The 26974-nt window shown below is 38.5% G+C and overlaps 1 protein-coding gene across 8 annotated transcripts in view; it reads right to left on the bottom strand.

The window, feature by feature from the left end:
- The window catches only part of DLGAP1 (DLG associated protein 1), a 414683-nt gene that overhangs the window by 352139 nt on the left and 35570 nt on the right, over positions 1-26974 (bottom strand). For 3 of the 8 annotated variants that reach the window (XM_068932272.1, XM_068932269.1, XM_068932271.1), the window contains exon 2: positions 26769-26860. The exons of the other annotated variants lie outside the window; for them this stretch is intronic. The gene's annotated coding sequence lies outside the window, so the exon portion shown is untranslated. The remainder of the gene's footprint in view (positions 1-26768; positions 26861-26974) is intronic. 8 annotated transcript variants of the gene reach the window in all.

Raw genomic sequence — 26974 nt, 5'->3', positions numbered from 1 at the left:
ATGCCACATCCAGAGTCCTCGTGAAGTTCTCTACTTTATGCACTATGACTCGCGTTCTCTGTATACAGTCCTAGTATATAAATCCACCTAGTACACTGAGCTGGCAAAGGTCTTGTGGAAAGTAAGGGGGAGGGCCTCTTTAAGCATATGATTAACTGAATGTATCATAACATGTATTCACAAGGGTGTTAAATTGCTCCTATATGGTCAACTGTATTCCCAGCATTTCCTAACTTGAAAAGGCCTGACTGTGGGTTTCACAGGTAGTCAGGAAGAAAAGGCTGTTGATTTGTCTACAGAAGAACATTGCACAGGCTCTCTGCAGTCCTTTCCTCTTCAGCGCTTTTGCTTTTGGCTTTTTTTTTTTTTTTGGAGTCTCCATGTCACCTCCCCAACTTATGCACCCACACCCCTATATTTAACCCTGCTCAACTCCTCCCCTTTTTCCATCGATTTTTCTCAGGGTTTAGTGAAACTGTTTAATCAATTTCTTCAGAAAATAGCTTTGAGAGCTCTAAAATTTTCAATAAATTCACTTCAAGCAAGTGCCTGAAGCAGAGGAAGAAGGACAGGATTCTTTCATGTCACTGATACTCCAGCATCCAGTAGGCAACCTGCAGAGAGCAAGACCTCTGTACAACCCAGACCACCAAATGCCTTCTTATCCCTCTTCATCTAGACTACTTTGGGACCAAGCCATTGTAAGCTGGCAACTGCAACTTATCCTTTAATCTTTCCTACTGCAGAAAGTCAGAAGCCTCAAAGAAATTATAGTTCTTCTGAGGGTACTCTGTTGGAAGTACTTTGGAAAAGAATGAGCTGAATTGCAGAATAAGCTGAATATTTGCTTAAAACTCAGATTCTATGTGATGATTCTCTAGATTCACAAATATAAAGAGTTATGAGAGTCCTTATGTCAGTTTACACCAGAATCACGACACTGTGTTGTGGACTTTTCAAGGACATAAGCAGAATGTTTCCAGAGAAATGCATCTTAATATCAACTACCGCATCATAATGGTGATTCCTGGAAGAAAATGCTTTCCAACTGTTTTGTAAACTGGATATATTTCATCCAGTTTATCCATATGTCCATTTATCCCAGAAACTTGGGATTTTATCAGAGACAAAGGAGGAAAACAGTTGTATATGTTCCTTGTCAAAAATACTGGCTAATAAAAAGTCCTGACTTTTCCACCCCTAACTGGCTACCTTGGCTCCTCTTTTCCTCACTCTACCGCATCCCCTGGGGGAGGAAAAAAAAGAAAAGTGAACAGTGAATCCAATGCTATTGTGCTATACAGAGGGAATTCTGCTATTTCTGAAGAGAAAAGCAGCACTGAACACCTTATGTTCCCTCTCCAAACTCAATCATCTGGATATGGCTGGTATTTGCAGTAGTTTGATTTCTTCCATGCCTTGTAGCAGAAGGGAACATATTGCCCTGAATAAGACAGACACATAGCAATCAAAGATGTCTGGATGCAGTATGGAATGTGATTAGTTTTCCTTTTACCCCTTTGACTCTATTTGTTGCTGCCTAGCCTTTTTTTCTTTAGCACTGGAGAAAAAACAACTTCATTCTTTAGCTGATACGGTACGCTAGTTTGTGAGCCAGTTTCACTCTCATCTCAGATAACACCCAAAACAGCAAAGGAATACAGAATGGTTCTAAAACAACTATTTGCATAGTGAAATATGCAGTGTTTTTAATCGAGTTATATATGACAGGCATCAAATCTCTACAGAAATATTTAGCTGAGATGCAAGCTGGCTTCTTCGTACCTTCTCTCAGACTCCATGCACACACTACCTTTTCTATTTTGAAGCAACTGGGCAGAAAAACTGTGAACAACAAGTAGGAAGTAAATGCAGGCAGAGAATGAATACTTTGGTGAATTGTACCCATTTTCTTCTAGTGTCCCCATTACTCCCAACTGTCATATGGAGTTAAAACAGGTGATTTAAACAAAGCTTTGCCTATCATTCATGAACAATTAAAGATATCCCTAATAGTATTGTCTTAAAGTCGTCAACATTCACAGAAATCTCTAACATCCATGGAAACTCTCTAAAGCGTAGTATATTTTTAGCTGACCTAATATTCTGCTCATTCTGCTGAAGAAAAATAGTGAAGTTTGTTTGAAAGATGCTCTCATGTGTTTTACCTAAGTCTGCTGCTCATCAGACTGCAAAAGCAGCAGGTAAAATGTTTCAGTAAAATGCTAACAGATAATGGGGGAACCCTTAGCACTGGTTGAAAATATTTTCTTCCAATAGACCCCTAATAAAATAGGGAGTCCCAAGATAAGGAAAGAAGAGACACTATTCTGCACTAGGATGGCAAATAAAATCATAGTCTAGGAGGGATATTAAGACATCTGATTCTTTTGCTCTGATGAAGGATACCTACATAGACCATCCTTAAAAAACGTTTTTCTAATCTGATCTTTAAAATCTTGAGGAGTCATATTACATAGGCAGACTGCTCTTCTTCTAGCACTACAATGATAGATGGTGCCTGTGCTCCACAATTAAATAGCTTTCTTATATTAAATTTAAAATCAAACCTTTTCCCATAGATCATATTTCTAGATCTCTAACATATGTTGTCATCCAAAAGACTTTCTTAAACCACATCTTAAAGTGCAGTGTCCCCAGCTAGACACCACATCCAAGGCCTGAGTGACATTTATTTATTTTAGTAGACCACTTACCTCCCCACATCTCACAGAGAGACCTTGAGATTACATTCAGGTTGAGAGCTGGACAGCTAGACCCTCTTCTACGGACTGCATGATACATTTGTGAACCTGATGCTTCCTAAGAGCAACGCTTTACACTTTGCATTAAGCTTGCATTGAATTTAATATTGTTGCCATTATGATATACATATCAACCCCTTCACCAAGAACTGCACTGTATCTGGCAAATGTTAACGTGCTGTGGTGTCAGTGAGAGGAGCTGTCTTCCATGTTTCCTGCAGACTGCTACGGAGCACTGCAGCCTCTGTCCTTGAGGGGCGGCAAAAATATTCCTTCTAAATTACCATGTGAAAGTAAACCACTCTAACAGAGCAAGAGCAGTTCTGGTCCATAAACTTACCTCTAGCTATTGAAGCTGACTAACTGTGAAGGAAAATACTACAGCACTTCAGGGGAGATAACAGGAGGGAAACACTGAGATCACTGTGTCTTTTGAGCAAAGTTTCTTTCCAGAGTTTCCACAGTAGCAGAAATATTCACAAAGCACACTATGCAGGGCTATATAGGCACCACACATTTGGACCCCAGAACACCACTAGACACAAAGGCTAATGAAAGAATTAAGAAAGACTTTCAGTTTCAGGGGAAAGTACTAATAAAAGAAATCAGCCAAGTTATTTAAAATAAAATTTCCATTCAACAGGAAAGAAAGAAATATATTCATCATTCATTCCCTAACTACTCATTTTCACTTGGACTCAGAGAAGGATGCCACTCACAAGTACACCATAACCATCCATTATATCTGACACTGCGATCATTCACTGTATGTTAAAAAGAACTGTTTTGGCACTTGTATACAGTGGTGTCAACCTTAATTGCTGAGATGCACTGAATAGCTCTCCTAAACATAGCAACCATTTACATTTTAAAAACACATCAAAGACACAAACAGGTGGAAGCACTCCATTGTGCCATATGAGACCCTTGTTCCTACAGCTGCAACTCAGGATGAGTGCACATCCACTAAAATATCAGCTTGGGAGTGAAAAAGAAACAAGTACAGCGCTAAATCCTCTGAGTCCAAAAAGAACAATACTGCAGACTTCACTCCAACACTTTAAGTGAAACAAACATTCTGGGAAAAGAATTTTACAAGTTAAAATAATAGGTACAAATAAGCTATGGTTTCCACATAATGTCCTCATAAACAAATAGTTGGACAGTAAAGCAAGCTGCCTAGAATGGACCAAAAGGACTTGATTGCCTATGGATTAGGTAATACTTGGCAAGATTTCTATTAAATGCAACTAAATGATAAACTGGGGAAGACGTGTCTAGAAAGTGTAAGCAGCTAACCTGTCCACTGTTTCAGCTGGAAGAAGTCACCCTACAGAGATGCTGTGGCTTGCAACAAAGCAAGTTTGGACAAAGAGGGTGAAGAGAAAAGGCTGAGCCTTTTTTTTAACCCCTCTCTTCTCCTTCTTCTTAAAAAAAAAGGGGGGGGGGAAGGCTCCAGGTGGATTGATCAGTATCACTGTATCTTTTTTAGAAGAACTGAAACCTTACACAAGTTGTGAAGAGCTTTGGCTGAGGAGGAGGGAACAGCAGGAGCAAAAAGGAATGGATAGAAGATAAACGGGATATGGCAGACTGGCTGACAGAGCAAAGCAGCAGATACAGTTAGCAAGAACAACTGGCAACTGTCAGAGCAGCCAGCTAGCGGGAGCAGTTGGCAATGAACCTGGCTGGCAGGGTTTGCCTGGAGATGAATGGTGCGAACATCAAGGTCAAAAGCATCGCTCCTGTGAGGTTTCCCAACGCGATAAACAAACAGCAATCTGCTAGGCTAAACAAAAGAGACTCAGAATTCTCCATACCTGTTTTATCAGTAAGAGATAAGCCGTCCGCTGGATGGTCTCCACTTACTGAGGACTGTTCAACCACAGACTCTGGTGGCCACAAGTCAAGTTCAGAGCAATCTGCTATCATGCTGCTTTACACAGTGATGAAGTAATTGGCATTCATGGTATATACGTAGTATAGGGCTGATTTGTGCATGATCACTAACTCTCATATGCCCAGAATGATCAGTCCAGGCACAGCTCAGCTGTGCAGCGCGTGAGCAGTAGGTCTCACACATTCTGGGCATTTGAGACTAGACACATGCGACAAAGAGGCAGCTTACATGTGTGCACCTGAAGCTATACAGCCTTAAAAAGAAGTATGGAGATGAAAAACACGTTCTGATTTCAATAATTAAACACTACACTAGAAAAATATAGGAAAGCTGTGGAATCTCAGTCAATGCATTTTTTAATAATACGGTAGATATATCTCCGCATATACTTAGGGTGCAGTTTAGGACGGACTACATGACCTCTAAAATCACTCCCATCTTAGCTGCCAAACCGAACAAATCCAGCTTGTTCTGGAAATAGTTCTTGATGAACAGACTGAAAAATGGTAAATGCCCATGAGAAACAAACATCTTCTCAGCAATTTTGTCAACATTTCACATATAAAAGCAGTACTAAACTATGATGTAATTCAAATATGAATCAAGACTGAATGCATTAACTTTTGTGATATTCTGGTGAAGAATCAGACTGGAGTTCACTTTCTAAGCATGGAGTCTATGTAGCCCTGCTCTCCGTCACAAGATCTTAGTTTCATGAATGACCACGTTCAGCTTACACAAACTAAGCACGTTCTGACTTTCTTTAACAATGCAGCTGAATGAACATTTTCAGACTGCCACAACACCACAGTTTCTTGACACGGCCTAGTACCATGTTAAGTGTCATGATAATAATCTGCCACAGAATCCTTATTTTCTTTAATTCTTCCCCAAAGGGAGAATTCTGTATGAAGAGTTTCATTTGCTTTGGTAAGGTACAGTTTTGTGAATTTATGGTTTTAGTTTAAAAAGTATATATACAAAGGTAGATGTTCTTACTGTTCTTTTGAAGGCAAGTCAAAAAAGTCCCTTCTGCTTTGAGGACAAGGTGATGACGCTTGTGTTGCTCACTTGAAACAAACTCCACAAAAAAACAAAAAAGCTCCTGAGAAAGTTATTTATCCTGCATAGGTAAGATTTTTGGGGAGGGAAAAAGAAAGAAAACAGCATGGGTTTACCCTGTTGAAAAACTCATAATTTACAAAGAGGTTCAGGAACACTTGATTAGCAGAGAGGAAGATTAAACAAGAAGCTATACATCCAGATGTCATGGCTAAAACTACCCAGGGGCTGGCATCTTTAAATCTTCTAATTATTACAGCAAAATGGAGGAGGGAATGTTGCTTTTTCCTTCTTTCATACAGCTTAGAAGTAATTGTCCTTGATGAATTCTTGAAAGCTGTTAGCAGAGATTCTACACCATCTGTACATTGGTAACAGTTTTCTTTTTTAAAGAGAATAAAACAGCATAGGACTGTTCAGGACTTTAAAGCTATTTTTATGGAATCAAGAGAGAAGGGGGTGAAATCTAGAAGTAGCCCATCACAAACAGAATATACTGTTCTGATAGGTTTAAGATTGCTAAAACAGGGGCTTTGTTTTGAAACAGATGAATACTGTGCACGTCACTAATGCACACCTGCACGGACTTGACCTGTATTACGGGTTAAATATCACACGCAGGCCTAAATCCCGAGAAAGGCAGAAGTTCTGCCATTCCTTTTCCCACAGAAAATGCTCTAACGACATACACATTGCAGATATTTGTTCATTTTCCCTCTTGTGATCCCAGTTTTGATTCTTATTTATACCTACTATGACATCTGCCCTACACAGCCTGTTGGTATTCCTTGCGATTAACAATGAACATGATATACATCCATACAAATGAAATTAGAATATAGCCCAGAATATATTTTTATCCACAGAACTACAAATAATTTAATTAAAGATAAAAAATCCTCTGGCAGATTTTCACAAGAATAGATCAATACGCTTTTTTTTTTATTGAATGTAGAACTGCTCATGAATTCCATCTGAATACTTGGTAAAGCCTTCTCTACAGAAATCTCATCATTTTTAATGCAGAAAAAAACCCCTAAACTCAAGCCCCTTAGTTCTTCATTTGGATTGTAATTTGAAGAATAATCCTGCAGGTAGATTTTTTTCCAGAAAGTATAATTTTTATTGCCCTTTTAATATACCTTGAAGTGGAGTTCCAGGAGATGCAGTTACTTCAGCTAAGCTACTTTTATCTGTTAATATAACTGATTTTTATTTTTTGCTGTGTTTTTTTGTTGTTATGAACTAAACAGTTTTACTCTTTCTACTTTGTTCTACTCATATTTGTAAAAAGGACTCCTCAAAAATCATACACTAATTAAACAGGAAATATTTATTAAAATGTTTTTGTGAACTTCTGAATCATCTTGAAATATCATGAATGCCATGAAAAATTTTTAAAGACACTAGGGTTTATAAAGTATCACCATAGATAGCTCTAAAATCAGGATAGAGGAGTATGTATAATTTAATTTCGCCTTTTCTTCACTTGCTTGAAACCTTGAGAAGAGAATAATTTGCACTATTTTACATGTGAACCACCACCTTCTCTTCAAGAAGAGTATTTTAGGTTTAACATGCAATTGGAATAATATGATCTTCAGCTGAGGGGACCATGGTAAACTCTAATGTCCATCCTGTTGCTGACTGGAAGCAGCTAAGCTAGACTTGAAACTGCAGCCCAAAGTGAATAAAATGACAACGCAAGGAAGAAAACTAAATAGAGTGAGAAGATATTATTATTTGTTCAAATTACTTAGAACTCAACTCAAATACTGGGTATTTCGAAATTCAAAACAGAATCTTTCATACTAAAGTTAAAGAAAAGCAAATGCTCTGAAAGACACTTACAAGATTTTCCATATAGCTGTGCTTCTCAAATTAGCAGAAAGTATTCTAAGGAATGAAAATTTTCTTACTTATATATGAAAAAGGAACCTTGTTACTTTTTCCAGAATAATCCGTGATCTGGGTTTACTTTTTCTTTACGTTTTTTCTTGCCCGCAGAATAAAATCTGAAAAAAATGTAGTGTCCTTCCTTCAAGAAACTCCGGTTACACGTATGAGTGGGCAGCACTGAGAAGAAACGTGCAGTCACCGAAGCCAACAGGCTTCTCAGAATAGGAAACCTATAGAAGTTGCATGAAATATGTGAAGGAGACAATCAAATAAATGTTAAATGTGAGCTCAAAAGCAAAAGCAGGCCTAGGTTTCTGTGTCTGTAATTACTTGCAGATACATCTTCCGACTGAAAGATAAGAAATAGTCTCATCTTCGTGTGCAAACAGGTATGCAACCAAGTTATAAACAAATGAAAAAGAAAAAAAAAGTACTTCCTCTACAAAGTACTGGATACTGAGGAGAAACTGCTCTAAAAGGCTGTGAGGTTTTTTGGTGGTGTTTATTTTTTGTTTTGTTTTTTAATATCGGATCTAACAATTTACTCAGGAAATAACATTTGAGAAGGCCAGAAAGACACAAAAGGATTTTGAAATGAGATGAAGGGCAAAACACACATACTTTAATCCTTTCCTGAAGTCAACAGTTTCATATTGGTTTGCTTAGCAAAACAGGCTTGCATACCTGAGTGCCCACGCTTGAATTCTGTGGCTATTTACACTTCTCTGTGCCTCTTGTTACCATCATTATTCTATGAGTATAGCAGCACATGTTCCTTTAATAGGAAAAATAATGAAGCCAACTTTGCTAAAAATTAATTGGGAGGAGGGAATGGAACTAGGTAAACAGGAACTTTACGCAGTGATGTTCAAAATTTTTCTGAGCCTTTTTTGGTGAAAGAAAATATGGATTCAACAGAATTACAATATTCTACAAGAGCTTATTCAATGTGGATCCAAAATCAACTATTTCTTGGTAAGGTAAAAGTATTTCATTTCAAAAACATCCAAGCATTTTCCTTTGACTTCATTGTTTTGACTTAATATTATAGCAAGACTGAGTCAAGAACATTTAAGCGAAACACTGCCTCCTTATTTGGCTTCACTACCAGAATCACTAACACCCAGGGCAATAGGAAAAAAGAGAAGACCTAATTTTCACTAACCATCAAAGCTAAAATATGTATCAGCAGTTTATTAATTGTGATTTCTAACCACCCATGACAAATGGATGCCATACATCATCAAACTTAGCTAGGTTTTATTGACGTTTTGCTCATTAAGATGAGTTGGGCTAGCCTCCACCAAAAAATACGTGTGGCAAGACCACAGGGACAAAAAGGGACTCAGAAATTAAAGTACGTGCCAAAACGCACACCACTGTGTCTTTTCCTTCCTTAATGACGGACGTGGGGAGCAGTGACACTGAAACAATCCAACTTTTTTTAGCCATTTAATTTTTCTGTTCTCATAGTTATTGCACCTCAAACAATGTCACAGCAAACTTACCTTTGATTCCTGTCTGCTGTTATATAACCTATAAACTTTTAAAGACTTTTAAGTGAATGCACGCCCATGAAAAGAAGGAGTAGAACACAAACACACACAGAACAGAATGCTGGGATGACCATCCAGTTCTAGGGACTGCTCATTGAACACTAACTGCAAATACCTGAAGTAGCCATAACAAATGGTTTTTCCAGGGCTGGCCACAACGCTAAATGGCAGGAGTAAGCCTAGTAATCTCAGTTGACTCCACCCATTCCTCTAGAACTGAAACCTAACAAAAAGAACTAGACTGGTAAAGTATGGTTCATATGGGAAGGCCTTTAATTTAGACTGCTTTTTCAGTCTGACGAATTACATATCCATTCCCTCCCCCCCACTCCCTCCAAAAAAGAAGATAGCAAAAGGAGTAAAAACAACAAAAAAAAGGCAATAGGGACCAAAGGGACAGACAAAAGCAAAGTGCTCCAAATTCTTCAGCCAGTACATTTTTTCATAATTAATTTTTAATCTGTAGGATCTGCACACTCTTTCTGAACTTCCAGCCATACATACAGCAAGCAAACTATTAGGTCAATGAAAAAACCTAAGATACCATTATTCAAAATCACCCGATACTCATATATATATAGTTATACATGCTAATTACCAAGGGGATGATGATGGAAAAATATTTTGTAATAAGAATTGCTGGATAATGGTAAGAGCAACTAAATGAACGTAAAACTATTATTCCAGGAGGGACTGGAATAATCCTGATCTCACCCTGCTACAGCACAGAGGAGCATGTGGATCTCAAACAAAATCCTGTCTCTTCTTCAAAATAGCCTGCTTCTCCAAGCTACTGTAAAACAAGTGCACAGAGGCTGCAAGAAGCACTGAAATCAACAGTGCACTTGTAAATTGCCCCTCAAAACTCCAGAATTGAAACCTTCTAACTTGCCACCCAACAGGCATGACCAAGCATCAGCCTATCACTGGTAACTTCTAATAAGGCCAAGGTGAGCTTAAGGCAGCACTGAAGGACTTTTCCTCAGAGAAGCAGATTCACTCACGTTTATCATGATCTGCACCAATCCACCTAAAAAAGCTCAGAGCTAAGAACGCATTAATAATTAAACAAGAGCCAAATCTGCAGACTCTGCCGCAGCAGTGACAATTATAACCTTACTCATAACGAAGGAGATGACAACGAAAAGATGTTGGTCAAAGTCCAGACAAATTAAATGTCATCTTATTCACAGAAACTTTTGACAGTTCACCTCCAATCGTTTTGCTGAACTAAACCCACCTACACGAGCCAGTCTGATCATCTTTAACTTACTCTTAATGAATAAAGTCATAAATTCTGCACTATTACAATGGATAGGAAAAATCCATCTTCTAACGTGACCCTACTATCCATGCTCTTAATAATCGTAAATATTGTTCCAATGACAATTACATTTCAGCTGTGTATTTTCCCTATGTGGGTATTAGTAAATGAAAAAATAATCCAGATGGACACAAAATGCCAGTGAGAGCCATAATTTTTAAAATAACATCAATTAAATAGCATTTTATTTACAGAATACTTAAAATTCTTTTTATTTTTTCCCTTTTCATTTGGAAATTCAACCTTGTATGATATTAAATTGTCATTATTATTGATTAATTATTTAACTTCTCATACTCAAGATATTCAGTGTGCTGCAACAGGTTAACAAGAAACACTTAATAGCACCCTATCTCACTTGAGTGATGACAGCACATTCACACATTAACATATGTGACACTTGCATTCAGAAAAGACCTAAGGTTATCCACTAATTGGCTTTCAGGATCTGTATATGCAGAGCTACTACAGTAAAACTTAATTCTTCAGAAGTACTCCGGATGAGCTGTCTTTAAACTCTATAGCACTATAGCAAATTACAATGATTTCAGAAATTATGAAATTATTCAAAATTTATAATTGAAACTCAGAAATTTCAGAGAGATCTGCTGGAAAACAAATTTTGAATCATCCTAGTGGAGTACCAGTTATTCCACCAGACGGTCACATAAGTGTCGAGTCTGGCTTGGTACCACATTATCACAGGACACTATGCTATCTGATCTCTCTGATGCATTCCAGTGAGAGGGTGTGGAAATGAAAAATATTCTGACACCAACAACTTTGTGTGGACATTTTGAAGCTGCTCCCTAGCTGTTCTTGACAAGCTGGGAGAAAACTTCAAAAAAAAAAGTCCTTTGTTTTCATACACATCTAATAGCTCTGCATAGCTCTAATTCATTACCATGCCTGCTTCCTCTTGCTCTTCCCCAACAGTACCTTCTATTTGAGAAGAGTGGAAGAGACATAGAATTCATGGCATTTAGACATTTTTATGGAATAATATTTGTTCAAACATTTTGCAAGTTGCAAGTGCCAAGAAAAATATTTTCTATTTACTTAATAAACCATAAAGGCATCTTTAGAAAAGCAAACAATTTTGCTAAGGCTGAGACCCTGTGTGCCAACTTTCAGCCAAAAGCACGCTATTCATTCAAATTACTGAAGTCCTGCAAATAAGATTTTTATAAAAGAACTTGTGATAAACGATTATAGTTGAGGCTAAAACAACTATATATGATTTCAGACTATTTTTGTCCTTTTTGCTCTGAGATTTAACAAAGGACTCTTACTCTCCAAAGTACCATCATAACATGGAATTGCTTTTTTGTGTTGTTGGTTCTCTTTCTTTTTAATTACAGATTTTCAAAAGGAAACTAAATTCCATTCACAGCTGTGACAAAGCAACATTTAAATTCCTTGCCTTGTTCTCTGAGTGTATATTGATTGGAAGGAACCATGGAGTGATGCCAGGCCATGAAGAACTGATGTTACTGGCCCAGGCTTATGAATCAGAAAGGAAGACAGTTTAGAAGATAACCTACTAATATGTGGTTAGTCTACACTACGAAAAAAGATCAGATATCTAGGCCTATGTTATATGCTTATGGTCTTCAGAGTATTTTACATTCGTTCAGAGGCTGTAACAATGTTGTTCTTACACATCCAAAGCACAGCCGCAAGAGTTGGCAAGAGATAAGATCCTGAACAGTGTATTTCCTACAGCATCTGGACCTCACCATTAAAAACTTGCAGGCGATTAAGATGCTTCAAGCACTGAATTGTGGAAACAGTTAGTTAAGTTAAATAAACAAATTGTTAAAAAAGCTTCTATTCAGGCATCGCAGCCATAGCAGTGACAAAATGGGGTAAGAGAGAAAATTAAATTGCAATTTAGTGACATTTTAGGACAAGCTAATATGATAATACTTTGGCTGAGGCTGCATTGACTCTTACAGTACAACCATTGGAGACTTTGATTTTGATATGCTGTTCACAACTCATCCATTACCATTTGCACTGACAAAAATTTTCAGCCTCAAAACTATTCCTTTGTAACTAAAATGAGGTTAGCATTGTTATAGTCAGACATATGAAAACTTTGTAACGTTTCAGACAATTTTCCTTCCATAGCTCAGATTTCATTCAAAGCATTGCTATTTTTTTTCTTTTAAGTGGGGGACAGGGCAGTTTATAAATAATAAAGGCTACGTGACAGAGAGTTACAAAAATATCACACACACACACACACACACACACACATATGCACAAAAATAGGTCACACAGCTGAATGCCAGGAATAAAGCAAGTAGCTGCATAATCATCTGGTGACACAGAAACTTAATTCACCTTTGCCACAGACCATCTATCAAACTAAAGAATAAACTAAACTGACTTCATATGCATCAGCTTAAAGGAGAGAGATGGTTAAACCAGCAATATGAAATTTTAACCAAGTCCAAGTTCAAGGACTTTTAACCAAGCCCAAGAACCCTATTCTCATTTACGTGAGGCCTTCCTTGCACATGTCCAAAGTCAGCCTACCTACTTACTGAATTTCTTTACTGTTAGAAAGAAATGTAAATGTATCTCAATGCAAATGAGCCTCGAGCCCTCAAATCAAAAGCTATCTGCTTTACATAGTGTTGGGCCTGATCAGAATAAATTAGAGTTAGTATGCTTAATTCTGTTATAAAACCATTTACCTTTAAATTTTTGGTTTCGGTTATATTTTGTTTTTAATAGTGCTATCCCTAAGAGCACTGGATAATTATTTGTTTTCAGCTGATTCACAGAACAGGTATAGCAGTGTGGGGAACAACTGTGCAGGCTTTCCCACTCCAGTCTTTCCAAGGTAAGAACATACTGAGTAAACATATTGCTGTGATTAACTAGGCTACAGATCTTCACAAGAACATCTTGTGAAATAGTCTCTGCGCAATCACCTAGTTAAATTACTCCTCCCGTAAGAAGCATTATCTGCCTAGTGAAGGCTCCTATACCCAAATATTATAATCTAATTTAGGCAAAGGCACAGAAGTGGGAATGAAAAAAGAAAGCATAGAGAGATAATGCCACAAGTCCAGAAGTACACACCAGAGACTGTGGCAGAATTAAACAGTGATTACAAGACCTTAACTCCCACATACACTATACTAGGGTTACAAGGGTTTCTTTCAGACCACCCTTGGGACAGCCCACCTCCACTGACTGCTAAGGATATCAAAAAATATATCTGCTCAGTCTGGAGCCAATCTCTTCATTCTACACAGCTAAGTGTCCACTCTACTTTAACAAAGAGTTCACAAATAAATCACTATGGACAGTGTGTTGTCCATTTTCTAAAAATAAAAAGCATTTTCTCTCAAGGATAAACCAAAATTTTGTTTTTGATACAATTTCTTGATTGAAAGTTTGAAAATATAGTAGAAAAATTAGTCCTGTAAATAAAGTTCAGTTTAAAAAAAAGATTTTAAAAGCTTATTTTTGCACATTTGATTGTAACAACAAAAAGCTCTACACCATACAAAGGTAGCTTTGATGTCAGCATACTTATGATTATGTTTTATTCATGTATTCCTTTTGTAGTTCTGTCACTACGAACTGAATCAGCTACATACTGCTCGTTGTGCAATGAGAAGGACATTACTGCTTTCCGATTGCAATAAAACCAAATGAAATATATTACCTGTCTGTTCTGCTGTGATTACCAAATGCAGTGAGATATGAGATACGATATGGCTAGTTTTGCAGGGATATGGCATGCATCCATAGAACTTCTTGTTATACATGCACTGGGAGTATTGAACACTTCCTGATGGGGCTAACAAGGTCCTAAATCATCTTCCAATAAAACTCCAAGATACCTTTCCTCTGGAAAAAAGAAGAAAATGAACAAGTAGTAAAATTATGCAGTGATAACACTGTTGCACTTCAGTGACAGGAATACAAAAGAACCATGACACTGATGCCTCTTTTACTAGATGATAAACTCCAAAAACTTCAAGTTCTACCACTCCAGGCAAAACATAAAAAGTCCTGTTACATAATCCAGCTTCCTCCGCATCCTCTGCGTAAAAATGGCATTCTCCTTATATCAATATCTGAAGTCTAAGCAAATTTCAGAGAACGCCTCAGCAGCTTCACTCATATCTGCAAGCAAATGTAAGACTTCTGAGTAGCTGCAGTCTTAGATCTCATGTGTAAATATCATTAATGACAATGTCATGTTTACCCTCAGTTTTGAAAGGTGCTGGCAGGCACTAGAAGCAACCAGTGAAAGCAGTTTCATGTCACAGGTATTGCGTACAAAATCAGTGGCTTTGGGGGCATAATGGGCGCCCTTAATTCACTATAAATATAACATGAAGTTAAGATCCCTTAGAAACAGAAGAAATTACAACTCAGACTAATGCCATATGCTGCCATGCTACTGTGTGATGCAAGAAGAGGGATTCTCCTGGTGGCTAAAACTAATTTTGAAATTGTTGGTACAACTGAATACACACAAAGACCGAGACAAAAGCATCACAGATGTAGCCATAAAGGCAATGGGAAACAAAGAAATATCAGAGGAACTCTTGTATTATGAACATAAAAGAAAGCTCAGAGAGTGTATCTCAAGCAAAATATCAGCACAGAAAGAAGACAACACTTCCCTTTTTAAATCTTTTTAAATTTTATTTAGGAAGATATTATCTTACCAAGATTTGTTTTGCAAACAAATATAAGATGCATCATAGATTATGGTCAACTCTCTCATCACTTTTTCTTCCCTGCAGAATAACCTGTAAGACTTTGAATACTGATTAACCATTTGGTTTAAAAGAGTACAGTGTATACTCCCTTTTGGATGTAGTTGTAATATAAGCAAATATTATACTGATCCCAGTTATGCTCCGCAGAATGTATGACACCTAGACCACATATCAGCATCCATATCAATCTTTGAAATAGCTAGGTGTAACTGTCAGCTCCTTAAAAAGACCTCCCCTGCTTTGCCATTGAGTGCTGCAGAATGGTGCTGAAAATTCCCAAAGAAGGAATATTCGGAGGGGATTACATAACCCATCCTCTTGACCAGTTGTCTGTGGGTTTACTGTAGATTCAGCTAATGCCATAGGCTTCTGGCAGTTGGCAGCATGCACAGTGTAAAACGTCATTCAGCTTCACTGCCTCAATCACTGTGCTCCACAGAGCAGAAAATTAAGTTCAACAGATTTGGAGGAGGTTCCTGTAATTTACTATAATTTATACAAATCATTATACATATGGCTTTGAAATCTCATCTGTAACTTCCAAAGAACTATTGCTGAGTCAATGTGGTTATTTTATAACATAATAGAAATACCAAGTTATGAATTTAGATCAAATACTGATTTTCATTCCTGTAGACACTCTCATCATTTCTATCTTTAAAGATAAACTAATTTTTAGAGATGCCTAATTTCTATATCATCCAGCCTTACTTAAGATTACATTGACGAGTAATCTCTTCTTTTATATTGTAACTGGCTAAGAATTTTCTGCTGGAACTGCTTTTCACTGGAAATAGTGTTTTTTTAAGGAAGGATGGGGAGATCTGTCTCTGGGCTGTATGATCTGTCTGTATCTGTCAAGTTTCATGAATGTCCTGCAGAATTTAAGACTGGTACACACTGCTTTCTGGAAGCTACATCCACTGTGCTGGGGACAGCTAGGTCAGAAACTAAGCCTCTCCAACACCTCAGGCATGCAAGTTATTCCAAGTCTGGAGAATGCAGGACTTCTGCCCCTGGCAGAAGTGCCCTCCCAGGGTTGCCAGGCCTACTGCAGATGTACTCCACCTGGGAAAGCTTTCTTCATCTTCCTGGCTCTCACAGACATGACAATTCCTATCTGTATTGTCGATTATTTCACTTCCTGTTTCACTGTGCAACCCTTGGCCTCTCAATATCCATCCTGTATATGTATTAGTTTACAGAGTCCTATTTAGAGCAATCCAAGCAGTCTCCTTGGTGAGAAAACCTGAGCACGGAAGAGAAGATAATTTAGTCTGGGATCTGTATCCTCCGGCCAGTATGGACACCAGCCAGTTCTCGTCAGTCACTGCAAGTCTTGCTTCTTGGCCCCATACCAAAAAGCCTCCCAAGAGCTGTGCATCTTCGTCTTTGGCTGTATGTTCCGAAGCAGATAATTTTGTTCAGAATTTCAAAATCTCCCGTAGGATAAACATGCCAACTTTCAGTTGCCGCATGCCAGTTCAGTTTATCTGACACAAAGAAATCAGGGTTGGATGCAGGTACAGCGATAATGCCTGAAGATGCTATACTGAAAGTGCCACTGGGAAGCTACCATCCTGCTGGACCGTCTTGTACCTCTACCATTGGGAACACTGTAAGACTGAGTTTAAGTGCTACGAGAGGCTCTGATGGAGTGCACTACAACCTCCCTTAATCTTGTAATATTTACACCAGTAGTGAATTACTTTTCTTGCATATTGTCCACCTGATTGTCTTATTTTTATGACAATGATGTGGAGGTGAACAGAAAAAATGCTAATGTTTTAAATAATTTCTCCAGTTGTTTGCTTTGGGTTTGAAATATTTGGGTGCCATCAGATATACTTGATCTATTAAGAAAAAATGACTGTGATGAGGTACTTAATACGCATATCAAGAGTACATTTTGATCTCTATAGACAATTATTTGAAGAGAGGAAAATGAAGCATCATTTCACTGTGATCTACAGGACCTTGGCAATTTTCCAGCTACTGAGAACTCTTGAACAGAAAATTATTTTAAGTCTGGAGCTCATCCCATGGTTTTAGTAACATAGTGACTATATGAAAACACAGTCAGCTGTTGACAATGACTTGGTTAAGGCTTCAAGAATGATCACAAAATGAAAATACAGAACCCCTGTTTCAGCATTTCCCTCACAAGCTAAAACACTCAAACCTCTTCATTCAAATATTAATGGTCCAAAGTTATTGGTAGTAATTTTTTTTTCAGATTATGTATCGCTATCATGATTAGGTAGCTTCTGAAATTGAAATTTTCCTTAATGTTTGCCTTTGTTTATCTATTCATTTTGGAAGCTGACCATTATCTGTTTGTCCAGCAGCCCAAAGAAATTACACAACAGAACAGAATTTATCACTGGCATCTGCAGGGGGAAGCCTTAAAGAAAATGTTACCTAAACACAGAATTGAACAGATTATTAATGGAAGTAACACCAAGGATGCCTACTGATTTCAGTTGAACAGGTATTCAGTACCCCAAGTTACTGGCATGCAGATATCAGATAGCTCAGACAACAGAAATTGCTGCTACTGAACTATGAGGTCCAGGCTACTGCAATTTAGCACTAATTCTACTTTTGATAAAGACTTTCACGAGGAATGGGAGGAAGCATAGCACAAAGGTAGGGGTGAGAATTCTCCTTTTCCATTGGGAAGTTTCCTCAGTTCAGGAAAAATCCTGTCTACTCTGGTTCAAGGACCACATCTCTACAAAGCAAAAGTTCCCTTGGCTGCTTTTCTCTTGTCCTGTTGCCTGTCTCTCTGGTGGTGATATTTGGGGAATTACTGTGAATAGAGACATAGTATTAGAGTGACTCAGACCATCCTCATAGGAGCCCGAGTTCACAGACACACACAAACTTGTACACGCAAGCCAGAATCTTTCTGCAAGTGAAGGAGTTAGTGTAAATATAGTGTAAATGACTTGCTTACTGGATAGGGGGAGAGCTGTGCCCATCATCTGTTTTGCTTTTAGCAAAGTGTTTTGACACTGTCTCCCAAAAAAAACATCCTTGATGACAATCTGGACTGGAGGGATGGACCACAAAATGGGAAGAATGCTTGCTTACCTGCTGAGCTCAAAAGGCGGTGCTTAACAGCTCAAAGTCAGCTGGCAGCCAGACACAAGCGGAGTTCCCCAAAGATTGATACTAGGTCTGATATTTTTCAATACCTTTAGAAATGATCTCAGTGACGAGAGTGACTACACCCTCACCAGGTTTGTGGATGACACCAAACTGGGAGGAGAGGTAGTCAGACCAGCAAGATTTGCACAAGGTTTAGCAAAGGTAAAAGTGAAGTCCTGAATCTCGGATGGAATAATCCCATGCACCAGTATGGGCTGGGGTCTGACTGGGGGAATTGCAGCTCTCTGGAAAAGGCCCAGGTGGCCCTGGTGCACAGCAAGCTAAACATGAGCCAGCAGTGCGCCCTTGCAGCAATGAAGGCAAATGTGTCCTGGGCTGCATCAGCAAGAGCACAGCCAGCAGAGAGAGGGATGTGATTATCCCAGTCTACCCAGCACTTCTTAGGCCAAACGTGGAACATTGTACCCAGTTCTGGTCCCCCCAGTCCAAGAGAGACGTGGAAAACTGGAGCGAGTTTTGCAGAGGGCCACCAAGATGATCAGAGCGTCGGAGAAGTCAACACAGGAAGAAAGGTTGCTGGAACTGGGTTTGTTCAGCCTAGAGAAGAGAAGGCTCAGGGCAGTCCAACTGCAATCTTGTAATACCTAAAGGGTAGTTATAGAGAAGACAGAGGCAGTGAAGATGAAAAAATCTTCACTGTGAGGACAATTAAACACTGAAATAGGTTGCCCACAGAGAGATGGAAACTCCTTTGCAGGAAATATTCAAAACTCAGCTTGACAGGGCTTTGGATAACTTAATATAGGCCCTGCTTTCGACAGAAGCTTGGACCAGATGATCTCCAGATGTCCCTTTCAACTTAAACTTTTCTAGGAGTCTGTAACAACTGAGATATCTGTAAGAACATATGAATGACTGAGCCAGGTCAGATTAAGAAAAATCCTGAAAGCAGGACAAGCACATGATGATATTCCCATAGAACACTCCTCCAAGCTCCACCAATTCACAGTTCTGGGTTCTGATCTGCAAGTTAGTCTTCTGTATTTAACAGAACTTGATGGATGCTTCTTCATTAATTTTTCCAATTGCTTTTTAAATAAAAACACAATATTAACAACTTTCTGTAGCAAAGAGCTCCACAGATGAAACAGCCTACAGAAATAAGCAACAATTAATATTAACGTGAATGCATGAAATGTATGTGACTTCCTGAGACTGCTCTTTCCAAACTCCTAGACAGGTAAACAAGCCACCATGACTGGACATTTCTGCCTCTTACTTGGCTTTAAAATAAAAGCATTAAGCATTAAGAAATCTTGATAACAGCTGATACTCATCTTGCACGGGTCAAAAGGCCCTAGCATTTAGGAAGGAGTCCCCTTCTGCGAAGAAGGCCTTACTTAACTCTGCTTCCCATATTAGCCCCCACTCAGCTCCCTTTGGTGTGGGTCTCTGTGCACTGCTCTGTAGCAGAGCAGTTTTCCGTTTTCCCAGGTGCTTAGAGGACCCCAAACACTCTACTATAGCAAGGAAAAGTTACAGTAGATAGGGTGTGAAAACCAAGCCATTTTCATTCCTGGAACCTATGTTGAAGTACCTGGAATTTTCATGATTTAGAAGACTGTTTTTCAGTCGAATATTTTTAAGCCCTTTTATTATTTAGTTTATGGTCAGGTACTCTATAACCTTAATGGAGAGAGAAATGGATTGTACAGCATCATTAAGTCACGCTAACAATATTCTTGGGAGTACTGCCAGGAAACCGTCACAAACTCTAGTTGATATTAAAGGTACTTCCTGGCTAGACGTTTTTGTACCTTTGGTTAATTGACTGCCAATTAACTCAAGTTATTTGACTTAGATGCAACTCCAGGGTAAAGAGCAAAAACTATAGTCTGTGTTACAGAAGGGGAGTGCCCACGTTAGTCTTTGCAGTTAATTATAGGTTAAAAAAATATCTAGACAACTAGCACTGAATACACAACCTATAGCTGAACTTCTATGGATTCTGTACTACAGTCTCATTTACCACACATCACTTATAGTCAAAATAATGGTAGAAATGCTTGCCTCATAAAAGAGGTCACATGATCCAGTATTTTTTGTGCTGCCATGGATAGTCGGAAAATTTGATTTTTAAGCTCCCAGATAGATCCTCAGATCCAGTCTGTCTGCATTCAGGTAACCTCTGCCAGTGAACACACAGCCACTGCCAATATCTAATATTCATGCTTTACACCTGAAAATGAAAACTGTGAACACCCCTCTTCACTTTTGGAATTTCAGTCACACAATGAATGGAGTCAGCTTCAGGCACCCACTTCTGTCTGAGTGCCCTCCTGATGCTCCATGGTACACCCTACTTCCTAAAATAAAAATATTTCGCAATCGTGTCACAGTCAGTTCCTGCCAATGTAGTGACTGATTTCTGAAGAATTAATAGAGAAATTAGACTGTTTTAAGAAAACATTTTCTGAAAGAGCTGCCTAATCTGCATTTTCTCATTTGTTTCTGTACACCTGAATGCGGACTGTATACACAGTCTGATTAGCCCTGCTGTGTATTTCTCAGGATACTGTAATTGGTTCAGATGCAAATCAGAGAGCCACTTCTGAAATATACCTAAACGCAGCAACATTTTCTTTAGATGTTTTTAATAGGAAAAAAAAAAAGGCAGCAGCACCCAGTGCTTTCGCTTTCTACGGCAGTTTTCCAAATATAAAACACTAAACCCTGAATCCAGTAATCTATCAGTTAGCCCAAGTGAGGTCAACTGAGAGCCAACAAGCAGCCCCCCTTGCGACCAAACGTGATCATTTCACAGGAACTTAAAAAAGAAATCTCATGAAATGATGAAGGAATGGAGATACGCAGAAGGACTACTACTTGTGTAACAGTGCTCGTCTCCTTTAAACTTCAGCCTTTGAAATCTCAGATTTCAGGAAAGGAAGATGATACAAAGTTCTAGGTCTTGTGGCTGCACAGAAACACTAGAACAAGATGACATTTACTTCTCCTCCTGCCTTGCAAGAAACAATGGGAACAGGACACTAAAGTGACTTCTCTAATAACTATTTAAACGTCTTCCTTTGACTAGAACCTGATGTATGATTTTTGAGTGCTTAAGATGGTGATCAAAGCCCCTCTCCCGGAACAAATCACACAAGTGCTACCCACTCATTTTGGGCTATGGTGGGTCTGACTACGTAAACAAAGGAGGAAAACAAAGGCAGCAAACGCTTCATACATGAGTCTCCTACTCCTCACACACTGTTCAGACACTGCAAAATGTTTCATGGTGTATTTTACCATAGCAACACAGAGCAGGTGCCTCTGGCTTGCTTAGGAACGGCAGACACATGACCACAGAGGCTGAAGTCTCTGTGAATTCACCATCCTAAACCCCCACATAGGGCAGTGGGTAGCACATTTTTAGGCACGATAGCAGCTTCATGTAATTAACAGAACTCTCTCACAGTCTGCTTCTGAATTTATTTTCGCCATCTCTCACTAGTCTTCGTACAAAATTTGGTTCAAAGGATTTTTTCTTCCTTTTTTGTTTTTACAGCTGACAGGACAGGGGTTACATCTACATGTAGAACACGAATAATTAGTATTTATGCTTACAGCCACTAACATACTTCAGACGGTGAAAAATTTCTGAGGCCATGTAGTTAATACTTTTGGGGATGGCTGAGCAAAGAAATGGTTCTCAGCTAAGCCACTAGAGAACCACACAAGCAGCCAAGTTTATGATCATCACTTCGCTACATCTTCGGATTTTCATCCCAGCCCATTACGTTTGCTCACTTTTATCACATTCACAAAATGTTTGGAGTCAGATTTTATCCTCCAATTAACCACGTGCTTTCAGCGTGCCCGAGTGAGCTGACTTGCTAAGTGTCGTCATGCTTTTCTGAAAATATGTTTTTAATTAGAAAAAAGACCATATAAAATAATTGGGGAAAAAGCTATAAAAGAAATGCAGAATATTACCAAATGTGAACAAATTACATACTATTATGCAAGTGAGCTGTTTAAGTTAATGAAATGTAAGACTGTTAAGAATAGCATTACAAACACCAGAACCGAATTAGCGTACCTGTGGACAGTCACAACGTGGAAATGCGAAATCTTTACTTTGTAACATCACAACCTTTTTTACCACCTGTACTATTCTTACACAAAAAGATTAGAAAACATCTGAAGCCCCTTTGCAATGTTCTGGATGAACGTCCATCCAGAATAGTCAGCTCGGTTTTCGCTGGGAGCAGAGGAAGTACATACTTTCTTGCCTTCTAAGCAGTCAGTTTGCACTTTCTGTCAATCATTAACTGATAAAATCCTCTCAAAATACACCGCCCCACTTGTAGGCTGCAAACTATTTCTCATCTAGGGCTGCAAATGTAATCTAAATATCTTCCTTCAGCCCTGCAGTTGCATTTCATATATGCTTCAATATGAAAGAAATATGTCCACTTGGCTGTCTTGCAAGGTTTGAAAGTTGTCTTTGTATTTTAATATTTATTACCTTTCAGTTTTCTGTATATACAAGATCTATAAAGATCTATCTTTCTTTACTCCAGTAGGTCAGTGTGGGATCCTCTAATCATGCTGGGCCTCATCTTGCTGTGCCTCACTACGTAGCAATGCAGATTCTACATGTATTCAGTGCTCACAGACTTTCACAGCAGTGGCATGTACAAGATGTTCCAGCTTACTTATATTCAATCCACAAGCAGCAATAGACTGCTATGGTGTTTGTTATTTTTTAAATTAGGTATTACACACACAAATATATGTTAAAATCTGAAGATGGTAAAGTCAGTCATCCAAATATTTGGAAATGCCATAATTAATGCTATGTCTACCTTTATGTTAAAAGCAGTTGAGATTAGTTAGCACTTCTGATTGCTTGGGAACTTGTTGCCATTTACAGAAAATAAGCAGCTGCTTAAAAGTGCACTTAACCAACTGATTTGACACAACATCACCTTGGCAGAGATAAAATACAGCTCTCAAAATGCATTCACCCATTCTAGCCATGCTATAGTCTTTTTCCTTCCTCAAGCTCCCTGCTTCAACCCCTGCCTCATTTCAGTACATGCTCTCATCCTGTGCATGTAGCTTCCGCAAGCCAGGACTCCTCTACCAGAAACCTTGACTCAAGTATCACCTGCCAGCCTGTGCCTCAGCCCTTTCTTCCCTTAAAGCAAGCCAAGTCCACACCCAAGTCTCACTCTGTTCTGTAGCTTCTTGACCATCTGCAGCCACAGTCTCTTCTCACCGGTCCTGATTCCTTCTGCTGAGGCGCCCTAGCTCCCCACTAGGTATGTCCAAATCTTTAACATGCTCCTTCATATCACAGAATGTGTTAATTCACAACACATTAAAAGAAAAAAACAACCGCCATTCAAACAGAAAAACAAAGATATTCATCATATGGTCTTACCAGCACACAGCACATGTGCATATATGACTAAGACATGAGGGAGGAGAACCATATGTAGCTAACTATTTGCAATGCAGATTCAGAGAGATTTTCCAAATTATGTCACGGATGACAAGAATATCAACACAATTACACATATACTCACACACAGTCTTTTTACAGTCCAAAAGGAGATGGGGCTGGATGAGGACCACTTGGGTATAATGTATGCAACATGGGTTTACATAAGACTAAGGTAACACTGGTAAATTATGGAAACAAAAGATGATGTTGTAGAATTTATTTCAGTCTCACCAAGCAGGGAATATGACCTGAACTGGAGCAGCTCTATTTTTTCTGGATAACCAAGTATCAGCAAAGTATCAGTAACATTTACTTCCATTCATGTATGGCTGCTGGGATGCCAGGTATTTTCTAGAAATAGACATCACAGAGGCTAGCTGTATCTTCTTAATTTCCATTTGGATGACTGCAATCTGCTCTGAACTTAGAAAATACTTGAAAAATTCAGTTAGCATAGAAGTGGGCAATATTTTAGAGGCACAATTTTTTGGAAACAGCCATCTGTGCTTGATAACATTTGGAAAATTTAGAAAAATGTTACTTCTCTCTCTTCTCCTCACTTTTTTGTCAATAAATTGCTTTAAGTTTTTTGACTAGTTCTGCTTGTTTTCCCATATTTGCAGTGGCTTTCTTTTAATTAGTACTTTGGAAAAAAGAAAATTAGAGGTTTAAAGCCAAATATACTGCGATAGCCTACACAATACTGATTCATTCCTGTTGGCCAGAGACCTTAGCTTCCCTGTGCGTCTTCATGTCCTAGACTTAAAATTATTCCATTTTCTTTAAAAAGTCAAACCGTGATGTTTTGGGAAACAAACCAAGAAATAAATCTATATTAAATTCTCCAAAGCTGCAAATCCATTTCGAAAACTCTTGCTGCAGAATCTCAAAAATTTATTCTCCAGTGACACTTAGTTCTGTTAAGCTTCACTTTAAGACCTATAGCTACTTTATCATCAATTAGGAATGGAATGAATGGACACCAGTGAAAATGTATTTCTAAGACTCTTTCCTGCTTTGCATTAAGGTTAACATTATCAGTAATCCTACTGAAAAGCCTGCACTTTCCTTGTTCTGTGCACTGTTGTAGAGACTTATCGCATGGCAAAATCAGAGTTTTACTCTCCAAGGAGATCTTCACAGTTGCCTGTTTGCATCACACAGCATCTCTGATCATTCCTACGCGCTATCTATCCATAACATAATTAATCAAAAATCCTGAACAGACAGAGACAAATATCAAATATTTTTATGAAAACTGAAGAAACTGCATCCTTTAAAAAAAATGCAAACACACACTATGAATACATGTTCTATATCCATACCTATAATATATACTGTATGTACAATCCCCAAATATAACTTTTTAATGAATAAAAATATGCTATACTATGGATACACTGTATTCCAGTGGGAACACATAAATGAACAAAACAAAAAAGGGATTTGGATGCATCATTCACTTAATGTCCAAAGAAGTTATTCATATCAGCCTGATGCTATTACTTTGCATCCAGAGGATTCTCCTAGGCAAAATATTTTTTCTGCATTGTACTCTGTGCTTTCACCCTACTAAATCCAAATCATAAATCTTTCACATTTAACTATTACTTGTATCTTTAACATTATGAAGTCTTTATTTGAAGACAGGCAACAATCACACAGAAAATAAAAAGGACACATTTTTACTGTGCAACTTCCATTAATCTCACTAGATTAATGTGATGGCACATTGTATAAGACTAAGCACTCACATGTTTCATAGTCATTTTTGTGTCACCAGCAGCTTTTCTTTTCACATTTATACCAAGAGATTCATTCTATAAGGTTTAAGTAGTAAATACTTCAAAACATTCAAATATTAAATATCCATTTTAGTTCCAAAAAAATCATAAAATATGATTCACATAGTGTACTATCTACATTATTTCACTTTTTCAGACAAAGCACACACTTAATATTTTACTGTCTGTCTTCCCCCATTTTCCTCCAAAATATTTAACAAACATCAGCAAACGCCGTTTGTAGCCTCAGCTGAAGCTCATAAAACTGTTAGTTCAGTGTACCTACATTTCCTTCACTGACTTAAATTATAAGAGACCAACTTCAAAACCATTGACTGAAAACTAATCTTAAATACTGAGTAAGTGTAACAGATCCTGTAACTATACCTCCAGAAGAAATGCATTAGATATGCATGAGGAAAAAAAAAAAGCCACAAAATAATTACAGAAACATTAGGTGTCACGTTAACTCAAAACATGTTTCTTTTTTTGCAGGCCAACAGCCGAAGGCAGGCTCCTCTCTGATTCACTGCACTACCCAAGCACAAAAAACAGTAACAGGGGAGCTCTGCAGCACACAGCAATGTTGCAGTGGCTTAACTCTCTCAAGCAAGAGGGTGCTTTCGTTAAAGTACTGGACAGACATCAGCTGTACTGCTTTGGCTCATCTGCCACTGAAGAGGCAGGTACCACCTTGGACACACAGTTGGAAGGAAGACTGCCACTGACATGAGACTGAACAGCACCCCGTCATTTTGTTGATAGCCATCCACAGAACGACCCTGCAGACACAAATGCTGCTGGAATACCAACCCCCCTCCTTCTAGTTAGCTACTTGGGTGGATAAAGGGAAAAGAGACTGGGTTCACATGAATCCAGGGGTCCTTCCTCAAATGCTCAAATTCTCCCAGCTACTTCCCACTACCTTCTCAGGCCTGGAAACAGTCTGTTGACCAGCATGCACCCTGTTGTTTCCAGACACGAGACAAAGCACAACCAACCCTGCCAGACCCCGCTGCTTGGTGTGACACAAACTGCTTAGGCCACATATTCAAGTTGCAAGACAGTACAGAAATAAACAGTTACACTTACTGATCCCACGTATGGATGCAATGGAGAAGATGAGAAAAACTGTTTCAGGCATTGAAAGAGTCTGGCCTTTTCAGGAAAATTCCTTCTTGTCCCTGTTAACACAGGTGATTTATTAGCACGTATAAATTTAAAACCACTGCCCTAACTGAGCACAGGATGGTAGAGAAAGGTGTGACCTGTTTCTGAATTTGGAAAAAATTAATGCA

This window comes from Struthio camelus, chromosome 2 (assembly GCF_040807025.1).
Source record: "Struthio camelus isolate bStrCam1 chromosome 2, bStrCam1.hap1, whole genome shotgun sequence".
Classification (NCBI taxonomy): Eukaryota; Metazoa; Chordata; class Aves; order Struthioniformes; family Struthionidae; genus Struthio; species Struthio camelus.
This window is presented reverse-complemented; position numbering and strand designations above follow the sequence as displayed.